The sequence below is a fragment of the Taudactylus pleione genome, unplaced genomic scaffold (assembly GCF_031769625.1).
Source record: "Taudactylus pleione unplaced genomic scaffold, aTauple2 ptg001463l, whole genome shotgun sequence".
Taxonomy (NCBI): domain Eukaryota; kingdom Metazoa; phylum Chordata; class Amphibia; order Anura; family Myobatrachidae; genus Taudactylus; species Taudactylus pleione.
This window is the reverse complement of record NW_028285861.1, coordinates 1,214,190-1,226,726: the sequence shown is the minus strand read 5'-3', so window position 1 is coordinate 1,226,726 and position 12,537 is coordinate 1,214,190.

Genomic DNA, 12,537 nt, shown 5'->3' with positions numbered 1-12,537 from the left:
TGGATAGGGAAGATTTGTCACAGGACAGCCTGTGCGGACGGTGCCAGGCGCTCCCTGGTATGTCTAAACCTCCCATGTCGCAGGAGTCACCATGGGCGATGTTTTCCCAGGTGCTGGTGTCCATCGCGGACCGTCTGTCGGTCCCGACTGCCGCCCCTACTAGGGCGTTGCCTCTGCCTGCCATCCCCCATTCCTCGGGTGTCCCACAATTATTGCAGACTCCCCCGGGGTCTCAGCCTGTTGGTCCCTATGCGGGGTTGCCAATGTATATTCAGTCCACCCCTGTGGCGCAGCAGGCGGTGGTGCCGTTTCAGGGTCCTGTGGCAGCTCCTCCACCCTGGGTGGATGCGCTTTCCCACACTATCCAAAATTTGGTGGCAACATCTTCGGCTTTTCAGTCGATGTTGCGCAGTGACGTGCCCTCCAGGGCGTCTAAACGCTCAGTCATGGCGCAGGCTGCGCATCTTTCGGATTCTGAGGGGTCCTCGGATGATGGTGAGGTGCAGGATGACTCAGCCTCAGATGCCTCAGTCCAGGAGGTAGACACTAAGTCTTCCATCAATGTGCGGGCTCTGGTTAAGGCGGTGCGGGCCATTCTTCTGATTGAGGATAAGGCACCCGCTCCCAAGTCGAGGTATCCTAGTTTTAAAAAAGCTAAGGTTACTTCTGCAGCGTTCCCCTTGTCTGATCAGTTGACTGATCACATGGCGGTGGCCTGGCAGACACCCAGGAAGCGTTTCCTGCCACAGAAACGCTTGGCGTCCAATTATCCATTCCCGGAAGCGCATTGTAAGAAATGGGAAACTCCGCCTGCAGTCGATTCTCATGTAACACGCCTCATCAGGAGTGCTACTTTGCCATTGCCGTCTATATCCTCGCTGAAGGATCCTACGGACAGGAAGGTGGAGACTTGTCTAAAGTCTATTTATTCTCTCTCAGGGGCTGTAGCCCGGCCGTCCATGGCCATCTCCTGGGTGGCCAAGGCCATTGAGGGGTGGGCCAACGCCTTGGAGGACACGTTTACGGATGAAGCTCCGGACGTCCAGAGGGCATTGAAAGGACAGATGAGAGATGCCGCCTCCTACATTGGAGAAGCATCGTTGGATGCTAGCCTGTTGACCTCTAGGGTTTCGGCGGCAGCAGTGTCTGCTCATAGATCCTTGTGGTTGCGGTCTTGGAGAGCAGACGCGGATTCAAAGAAAGGCTTGGAGGCCTTACCGTTTAATGGAGAATTACTATTTGGTCCGGACCTGGACAAAATAGTAGATACCCTGGCAAAATCCAAGTCAGCCTTCCTCCCTTCAGCTACTACACCTGCTAAGGTCCGGAGCTCGGCCTTTCGTTCCTTTCGGGTTCAGGGCAAGGCAAAGGGTCAGTCCTTCCCGAGGCAGTCCGCACCCAAGACCGCCTCAAAGCCAAAGAAGCAAGCCTGGAGTGCTAGGCGCCCTTCTTCCAAGCAAGAAGATAAGCCTTCTGCGTGATGGGACGGGCCTCCTTCTGGGGGACCCCAGAGTGGGAGGCCGACTTCTTCAATTCGCCCAGTGCTGGCACAATACCACCACGGATGCCTGGGTGCGAGAAGTGGTCTCCCAGGGGTACGCCCTGTCTTTTCGGCACAGGCCGCCTGGCCAGTTTTTTTGCACAAGTCCTTCTCAGGACAAAACCAAGGCCTTGCAGGTTCAGGAAGCCATAGAGGCCTTGCTGATGGCGGGGGTCATTATACCCGTGCCACAGTCTCAACGTGGGATGGGGTATTACTCTACGCTGTTTCTGGTGCAGAAACCCAATGGCTCTCATCGCCCCATCCTCAATAAGAAGTCTCTGAACAGGTTTCTCAGGGTTCCCAAATTCAGGATGGAAACTTTGCGTTCCATCATTCTGGCGATGGAACCAGGGGACTATATGGTCTCCCTGGATATCCAGGACGCCTACCTCCATGTGCCTATAGCAACATCGCACCAACGGTTTCTGCGGTTTGCTATTCTCCACAACCACTACCAATTCAGGGCTCTACCCTTTGGTCTCTCCACGGCACCAAGGGTATTTACCAAGGTCATGGCGGCTCATCTTCGGAGCCAGGGAATACGGTTGCTACCGTATCTAGATGACCTCCTCTTGCTGGCAAGCTCCCCGGAGGTACTGATCCAGCATCTCCACCTGACGGTCGCTTGTCAACAGGCGCACGGCTGGTTGATCAACTGGAAGAAGTCCTCCCTCATCACAGCGGATGGTTCATTTGGGGGCCCTGCTGGACTCTCGTCAGCAACGGATTTTTCTGGCTCCAGAGAAGGTCTCCTCCTTACAGCTGCGGATTCACAGTTGTCTGAGCAGTGGCAGAGTGTCGGTGCACTCAGCGATGACAGTTTTGGGGTCCATGGTGTAGGCATTCGACATGGTGGAGTTTGCCCAGTTCCATTCCAGGCCCCTGCAGAGGCTGATTCTTTCGGAATGGAACGGATTGCTACACAGGATCCGCTCTCAGATGCTGGTGTTGTCCTCGGAGGTGCGTCTGTCCCTAGCCTGGTGGCTGCAGACGGCTCATCTCCTAGAGGGGCGCCCCTTTTGGATCCCGGAATGGGTTCTGCTCACGACAGATGCCAGTCTCCGCATCTGTCGTGGTTGGGGGGCGGTGACAGGCTCCTTGTCACTTCAGGGTCGTTGGTCGGCGGAGGAAGCGCTTCTTCCCATCAACATCCTGGAACTGCGGGCAGTATACAGAGCCCTGCAGTTGTCCGGCACCGCTCTTCACGGAAGGGCCGTTCAGGTGCAGTCAGACAACGCCACCACGGTGGCGTACATCAATCACCAAGGAGGGACTCGCAGTCGAGCTGCGATGTCGGAAGGTGTCCCGCGTCCTGGCTTGGGCGGAGCGCTATCTTCCAGCTCTCTCGGCAGTTTTCATCCCAGGAGTCCTCAATTGGGAGGCAGACTTCCTCAGCCGTTACGACGTGCATCCCGGGGAATGGTCGCTTCATCCAGAGGTATTCCAACTACTCGTGGACAAGTGGGGGCTGCCAGAGCTGGACCTGATGGCGTCCCGTCACAATCACAAGCTGCCTGTGTACGGGTCAAGGACAAGGGACGCAGGCGCAAGTCTGATAGACGCGCTGTCGGTGAAATGGCTGTTTCAACTGGCTTACTTGTTCCCTCCGATATCTCTGCTGCCTCGGGTCCTGCGCAAGTTCAAACAGGACGGAGGCACACTGATCCTGGTGGCTCCAGTGTGGCCCAGAAGGCCGTGGTACTCCGATCTGCGGAGCCTGTCCATCGACGCTCCGTACCTCCTACCTCAACGGCGGGACCTGTTGTCTCAGGGGCCCTGTCTTCACCCGGATCTGGGTCGACTATCTTTGACGGCGTGGCTCTCGAGACAGCCGTCCTGAGGTCTCGGGGCTTTTCTAGCTCCGTTATTACCACCATGCTGAGGGCGCGCAAGCCTGCTTCCGCGAGGATCTATCACAGAGTGTGGCACACTTTCAGTGGTGCGAGGCCAGAAACTATGATCCCCAGGTGTTCCGGATTTCGCGTATTCTGGCTTTCCTTCAGTCGGGTTTGGACTTAGGATTACGTCTTTCTTCGCTGAAGGTGCACGGTCTGCTCTGTCGGTGTGGTTCCAGCGCAGGATCGCTGCTGTGCCGGACGTACACACCTTTTTCCAGGGAGTTTTGAGAATCCAGCCTCCCTTTGTGCCACCTGTGGCCCCGTGGGATTTGGCGGTGGTTCTTCGGGCCTTACAGGGTCCTCCTTTTGAGCCCTTGGAGTCAGTGGAGCTCAAGTGGCTAACTTTTAAAACTTTTCCTCTTGGCAATTGCTTCTGCCAGGAGGGTTTCAGATTTGGGGGCACTTTCTTGTCGTCCCCCTTTTCTGATTTTTCATCAGGACAGAGCGGTGCTTCGCACTCGTCCTGAGTTCCTGCCTAAGGTGGTTTCCAGGTTCCACATTAATCAGGAAATTGTTGTACCAGCCTTTCAGTCGCCTGATCTTTCGGCTGGGGAGGCTTCCTTAGACGTTGTCCGTGCACTCCAGGTTTATGTGGACCGGACTAGTTCTGTGAGGAAGTCGGATTCTTTGTTTATCCTCTTTGGTTTTCACAAGAGCGGTTGGCCTGCCAACAAACAGACTCTAGCCCGTTGGCTTCGTTCTGTTATTATTGAGGCTTATATGCAGGAGGGTTTACCTGTTCCAGCCTCTGTTAAGGCTCATTCCACTCGGTCTGTGGGCCCTTCTTGGGCTGCTAGCCGTGGCGCCTCTGCTCAGCTCTGTAAGGCGGCCACCTGGTCTTCCATTCAGACCTTTTTGAGGTTCTATGCGTTTGACACCTTTGCCTCTCAGGATGCATCCTTTGGGCGCCGGGTTCTCCTATCAGCACAGGAGCGTCCCCGCCCTTAGTTGGACTGCTTTGGGACATCCCCAAGGTCACCCTGTGGACCCCTATGGACCCTGTAGTAGAAAACAAGAGATATGGTAAGAACTTACCTTTATTATCTCTGTTTCTACGAAGTCCATAGGGTCCACAGGGCACCTGCCCTGACGCACCTGGCTTCATATGGGCTCTGTGACTGGTCACCGGTTTTCCGTCTCCCATTTCTGTGAGTATGGTTCTTGTGTGTTCCAGTCTTCCTTCTTTCTGTTTCGTCTCCTCCTCCGGCCTGGGCTGCTTACCAACTGAGGTGCCTGTGGCTCGGGGGCGGGGTATAGGGGAGGTTGGACCCAAGTGCATCCTGGGAGCAGCTGAAAGCTTTAACTCCGTGGTGCCCGAGGATCCAGGATCCAGCTATACCCCAAGGTCACCCTGTGGACCCTATGGACTTCGTAGAAACAGAGATAACAAAGGTAAGTTCTTACCATATCTCTTGTTACTGCTCTATAGCAGGGGTAGCCAATCCCTCAGTCCTCCTGGGCTACCAACAGTTCACGTTTTCCGGACCACCTAGCAGGTGCACAGGTGTATTCATTACTAACACATTTGAAAAGATCCCCAGGTGGAGCTAATTATAATCACTTGTGATTCTGTGAGGAGACCTGCAAAACTTGCACCGTTGGTAGCTCTTGAGGACCAGGGTTGACTACCACTGCTCTACCGCTACGTCTGAATGGGACAATAATTGTGCTCGGCTGCACCCACTCTGCTATCTTGCAGATCATGTGCTGCAGGTTTAAGTGAGAAGGAGATGGTACAGGATGTGTGTAAGGTGTTACAATCCACCAGGCCCTGCTAGTGTCCCGCTCCCTGTGCAGGGACTGCTACTATTGCGAGCCGCTTAGCGGTGCCAGCTGTTTATCCCCTCTATGGGGCTACCACAGCAGTCTGTCTACCGCTATGCAGATTCCTCCTGTGCCCCCCACCATGGGTAGATTCTCTATTTCAGAGCCTGGCGGCTACCTCTACTTCTCTACAGACATGTTGCAAGGGGAGAAAGCAGTAAAACCATCTCAGCGTCCTATGGCGTCATCAGTCCACGCAGCTCACGGAGCCTTCAGATGTCATCTGATAACTGAGAGATTGCGGATGTGTCTAACCCTGAGTCCCCTCCACAGGAGGTGAGGGCTCGGCTTGGGATTAATATTCTTGCTTTGGTGCGGACTGTCAGAGCCGTCTTAGTCATAGAGATTGCCAAACAGCTCCTGTATCCAAGCAAGCTGTTTACACAGATAAAAGGAATTCCGCAGAAGTTACCCTTTATCGGATCAATTAATTGATCACATGGCTACAGCCTGGCAAACGCCCGGTAAGAGGTATCAACCTCAGTGACATTTGGCTACGTTCTATCCATTTCCTGAAGTTCATTGCATGAAATGGAAATCATATCCTGCAGTGGATTCACATGTAATGCGCTTAATTAAAAGGTGCTATGTTACCAATGCCTGACGTCTATATACCCGTTCCTCAGATGCTTCTGGGGCTCGGATGACTTTGGTTGGTTACTTCAGAGATGCAGCCTCTTATATGGGGAGGCTGTGCTGGATATCAGTCTCTTGACTTCCAGAGTCTCGGCTGCAGCGGTGTCTGCTCACCGTTCCCTGTAGTTGCGTTATTGGATGGCAGATGCTGATTCCAAGAAAGGCCTACAATGCTTACCGTACAATGGGGAAATATTGTTGTACAGGTTGTCAGGTTGTACAACATATTTGTACGATGATAATGTCTAAATGACAGCGTTTTTTTGTTTATAAATAATGGTGTAAACCTGAGAGTGGACCTCTAAGGAGTGTTTTTTTTCACTCTTAGTGGAGGACTGCGGCTCTATGGTTTCGGGGAATCCACAGTCTTATGAATTTTTATTCAATTTTTATTTTTATTCCGTTCATTTATTCCTTTGAGACAATATATCTCTTAATAATTAAATGATTTTATATATTTGGGTATAAGAATGAGTGGTTTTTTTAGTTTTTTCAGATGTATTGCACGATGTATTCAGGAAATGGAGTGTTTCACTTACGGGTCATTGGACCTTTAAAAAGCAGATGGTCCAGCCATAGATCCCATACAGCCTTGAAGAAGAGTATTTCTTTACTCGAAACGCGTTGGGAGCTGGGATCTATCTGCTGGTGGAATATTTTACCGTGTGGGGCGAGTGAAGCCAGAGACTTAAAGGGGTTTTGTGGCAGTCTATCCGGAAGACTCCCCAATTAACGCTCTCTAAGAAGCACCTAGTTTTGGTGCTACATACGGTACGGTTCCAATTTATACTTTTTTTCTGGGTGATCTCAGAATAAACCATTGTTGTGTCTTTTATGTTATTGCTGTGGAAATTATATTCCGTATGTTATATGTATATATGTCATTAAATTTACTTAAATACTACACTATATAGTATTTTCTCTTTTTTTCATGCATATTTGGAAGAGAAATACTGAATTTTCGTCTGAAAGGAACATATGAATATGAACATATAGAAAGCTATTCCAGAGACTCTTGTTTTTATATTAATCTTGTATTAGTTTGTATGAAACATCTGATCAGCGCCTTATTTATGTGACCAACTCTATTAGATTGTTTAATACACAAACATTGGCTAGATGCCTTTGTATGACTATCTCAGGGGCTTACACTCAGGAGGGCCATCCTGTTGCACCTTCTGTGACTGCTCATTCTACTCGTTCTGTGGGTCCCTCGTGGGCAGCTCGTGATGGCACCTCGGCTGTTCAGCTTTGTAAGGTGGCCACGTGGTCTTCTGTACAGACATTTCTGAGGTTCTATGCATTTGATACCTTCGCCTCTCAGGATGCTTCCTTTGGGCGCTGGATTCTCCTCTCAGCGCAGGAGCATCCCCACCCTTAAAGGATCGCTTTGGGACATCCCTAAGATCTCCCTGTGGAGGCTATGGACCCTGAAGAAGAAAATGAGAGTTATCGTAAAACTTACCTTTAACTTTTTCTTTGGAGTCCATATGGTCCACAGGGCACCCGCCCTGACGCACCTGGCTTCAGTGGGGCTTCTGGTCACCGTTTTTCCGTCTCCTCTGTGAGTGTGATTCTTGTATGTACCTGTCTTCCTTCTCTCTTTTATCCTCCTCAAGCCATTGGCTTGTCACAAACTGAGGTGCCTTGGGGGCGTGGTATAGGGAGAGTGGACCAGTGAATCCTGGGTGCTGAAACCTTTAACTGCGTGGTGCTTGGATTCCTCATCCACCACCTACACCCCAAGGTCTCCCTGTGGACCCTATGGACTTCGAAGAAAGAATTAAAGGTAAGTTTTACCATAACTCTAATTTTTTGAAAAATAAAATATATTAATTAAAAAATAGAGCAACCAGGGATGATAAAGACCAACCAGAAAATCTATGACCGCGCTGGTGGGGTCTATAGGATCAGGTGTAAATATACTCTCTGCGCACCAAATAAAATTGACCACTTTTATTAGTACATACGCCTAATGAAAAAAAAAAACATGAAGGTCATAAATTGTATAGCACAACAAGCTGGTATTTAGATAGAATACCTAGGGACATAATAGAGAACAATGTCTAATCTCAATTTAAATTACCTTCCATAGTCCCGGCACATCGTACTGAGCAGACTCCCCTTCTCAAAGGATCTATGTTCTTACACTTATAATTTGCATCAGCCACTATGAAGGTACCTTGTGATGAAAGAACCACCCGCACAGAATCCAGGATCTAGCGCTGGTGAAGACAAATTGGTGGGCGCGACCATTAATCCACTGTTCTCATTGAGATTGCAGTCACGTGACCAGCATCAACATAACTACAGCCATGGCCAAAAGTTTTGAGAATGACACAAGTATTGTTTTTTACAAAGTTTGCTGCTTCAGTGATTTTAGACTTTTTTGTCAGATGTTACTATGGTATACTAAAGTAAAATTACAAGCATTTCATAAGTGTCAAAGGCTTTTATTGGCAATTATATTAAGTTTATGCAAAGTCAATATTTGCAGTGTTGACCCTTCTTCGCCCTGGCATGCTGTTGATAACACAGGAATATGTGGTTGTACATATTCCTCAGCAATTCACGAATATATGCATGCTTATGTTCCTTTATTTTCCCTTATATTGCAATGTACAATATATAGAAATGTTTAGGATGAGATTCAGTATTAGTATAGTGTGTGAGGTGCAACTGAGTCGCATTTGTCGAATAGGTTCAGCCCTGGACGGGATTGAGGCCTACCCTCCCCTGTCCAAAGTAAATAGATGGGTCCCGGTTGCATCAGTCATTTTGTTTAATCCAATAATGTATTAAAAAGTATATACAGATTAGTGTTTATTTCTATGCAGCTATGATTAAGGGGCCTATTCATTAAACCTAAAAATTTGATGTAGATAATTAGGTTTAGAACTCGCATGGAGTTCTACCTAATTATAGGTGGAATTCATCATTCCACCTCTCCATAAGTATCTATTCCGAAAAGCTGCCATTTTTGCGATGACAGCTTTTCGGGAAATAGATACTTTTCCCTGCCTACACTACCTTATCGCATCTGGAAACAGTGCTGCACATGCGCTGTTACATCTGTAAAACCAGCGCATGCGCAGCACTGCCTACAGGTGCGGTAAGTTTGTGTACCCCCCCGACCCCCCTCCGCTCACCTCCCCCCCCCCCCGATTTACCTGTCCGCGCAGCAGTCTCCGGATCCGTCCTGCTGGTCTGTCATGTGGTTTCCCAGCAGACCACATGACAGATTAGAAAAAAAAAATATTTTTTTTCTTTTTCTAAACTTTCTTGTGTTCTGCTGGGGAGCACACATGTCCGACACGCTCCCGAGGACGGAGCAGAGCGCCGGAGGGACTCATCGGGGGACCTGCACACGCGGATACAGGTAAGTCGATTCTGCTGTTCGCCACCTCACAGTGGCGAATAGTAACTGCATCAAATTCCGAAAATTCATAATTTTTGGAATTTGATGAATACCACAATTTCCACATCCCCATACTAATGTATGGGGAGTGTGGAAATTAACGCAGGGGAACTTAGCAAGGAGATATCTGTGATATCTCCTGTGCTAAGTCAGTTCATGAATACCAAAATAACGTTATTTAAGGAAAATGGCCTTAAAAACTTTATTTTAGTGTTGATGAATAGGCCCCTAACTGTGTAGATATGGATAAGTTAGAACTGATGAAGCAGCCATGTTTTTTATGGTTCAGATAGAAAGGACTTGGAAGTTTAAAATCAAGTTTAATATTAGCAGAAATGAGCAGTCAGTCTGTCTCAGATTTTATAAGCAAAGAGAGCTAATCAAGATGGCCTTGACCCACATGAAGCAAGAATTAGTAGTTACAGGGGAACAGAACAAGAAGATGACATTTTATATTTTGGCTAAGACATATAACCAATTAGTGTCTAGCACGTACGAATATTAAATAAATTAATATTCCCCCTTTTGGGTTAACTGGAAATATAGTATAAAGCTCATGAGAGAAAGAGGGAGGGGCAGTCGGAGGACAGAGGAGAGTAGTAGCACATCGAGGGTCTGAAGGGAGTGCTGGGCGGTATGTATGAAATTGGCTAACTGGCACTAGGTGTCACAAATTTATTTTACAAATATTCCTACTGCTGCTAAAATAACCTAAGTGTTATGTTTTTTTGTTGTAACTCTGCACTGGCAAAATACAAGTATGAGACTGCTGTCTAAAAGTAAAAAACATTGGCCCTGATTCAGAGCCGGACGCTCTGACCAGAGCGCTCGCTCTGAATCAGGGCCCTCCTCCATTAATATGCAGCGTCCTCCTGGACGCTTGTATAGCTGTGGGTCACCACCCACAGCATATACGAGCGTGCAAAAAGATGGTCGCGATGGTCTTGACCATCGCGACCATCGGACTTGCGAGGGAAACCCTGCGGTCGGGTTCCCCAGCCGCAAGGCCAGGAGTGATTTTGGCTCTATCAGAGCCAAAATCACTCCCACTGACATCACTAGTGATGTCAGTGGGGCCGGCTTCAGACGTTAGGCGTTCCCATGGGAACGCCTCCGTCTTGCAGGCACGCCCACCAAAGGGGGCGTGCTGTCAATCAACATCGACAGCACGCCCCCTTTGGTGCGAGACCCGGAGCGAGGGAAAGTCCTTCGCTCGCCGGGTCTCGTGCATGCGCACGACGGAGCTCCCTCCGTCATGCGCAGTGGGGACCATCGACCCACTTGCGAGCGTACTGCCGCTCGCGAGTGGGTCTGAATGACCCCCATTGTCATTTATTTTAGAATCTGTATTTGTGTGAATTATTTCATTATCCTTTATAACAAGTAAGGTTTGATGAGTAAATCTAGAACACTCACCGCGTTTTCACTGTCAATCAACTTCTGGGCCACATACTGACTGATGGCTGCCCATTCTTGCCTAATCAATTCTTGGAGTTTTTAAAAATGTGTGGGTTTTTGTTTGTCCACCCGCCTCTTGAGGATTAACCACAAGTTCTCAATAAGTTTAAGGTCTGGGGAGTTTTCTGGCCATGGACCCAAAATGTCGATGCTTTGTTCCCCGAGCCACTTAGTTATCACTTTTGCCTTATGGTAAGGTGCTCCATCATGCTGGAAAAGGCATTGTTCATCACCAAACTGTTCTTGGATGGTTGGGAGATGTTTTGGTACCATTCTTTATTCATGGCTGTGAGCCCACTCCCTTGGCTGAGAAGCAACATGTAATGGTTTTTTTTTCTGTGTTTGTCTGTGACTTGTGCTAGCACTAAGCTATATTTTCTATACTGGCAGTTTACAGCTATCCCTTTTTTCTACTATACCCAGACATACTAAGGAATTGGGGGTTCATTGTACCTCACAACTGATATATAAGTATGAAGACTCTCATACTATATAACGCGGTTGCACACTACATTGTGCAATATTACACATACTGCAGGGTGTTCACTGCACTGTATCATACTGTGTATTCTATTATTCTTGTGGCTATATCTGGCAGAGGAAATAATAACAAACAGCCTGAGGCTGCTTTACCTACTCTGTTGTCCTGTAAGTCCTGCTTGGCGGGCACTCTGACTCCATCTCAGGAGAAGAGCCCCCTCTAAACTAAATATACCTGCTCTTGTGAGAGCTGTAAAATGTATTTTCAGTTCCTTTTTATCCTCTTCCAGCTGCTGATTGCACTAAATGGGAAGTTCCCCCAGCAGTGGATTCTCATGTAACACGTCTGGTTAAAAATGCCACATTACCCATTCATACTGCAACCTCCTTGAAGGAGACTACAGATATAGAAGCTTGTGATAAATCCATTTACTCTCTTACAGGAGTTATTACTGGTCCTGCTTGGGCTACGGCCTGGGTGGCGAAAGCCATTGAGAGTTGGACAGAGGCCCTAGAAGAGACATTAGCCCCTGATGCTTCAAGGGAACTATCCGACGTATCTCACATTAAGGATGCACCCTCCTACTTAGGTGAAGCAGCTATGGATACAGCTCTCCTGGCCTCCAGGATAGTGGCCCGCCGTATTGTTTGGCTCTGTTCCTGGAAAGCAGATTCAGCCTCAAAATGGACTCTGGAGTCTCTGTCTTATTCGGGAGACATCCTATTTGGTCCACAATTAGAAAATATTGTGACTACATTGGCGCTTCCAAGACGGCGTTTCTGCCCTCTACATATAATACAAAAGCTAAGATGTCAAGGGTAAGTCCTTTACATAGCAGCAGACATCAGCCAAGGCCTCCAAGTCTAGGGCCAAACAAGCCTGGGCTACTAGATGTCTACCTGCCAAGTCTGAGGACAAGCCTGCAGCCTGACTGTCACGACCAAGGTTTCTCGGCATGGTGGTCACTGGGTGTTACCTGTGAGGATGCTGTGGCAGGGGGCATCTGGCGGTGGTGCTGGTGCCTGGCAGGGAGCATTGGCTGTGTGTGGTCCTGTTTGGGCATATTGTCACTCTGTGCTGGGTAGACCTGGCGGTGCTTCCGTTCCGCTCCGGCATGGGCACCGCCATCTTGCTTTCGGCCATGTGACCTAGTCGACCAATCCTGGCATGTCACATGCTCACTCTCTGACCAGTCACGGCTTAGCACTGGGTATTTAGGAGAGTTCAGAGCTTCTTTGCATTGCCAGTGCAACGTGTTTCTCAGCGCAAACTGAGAGAG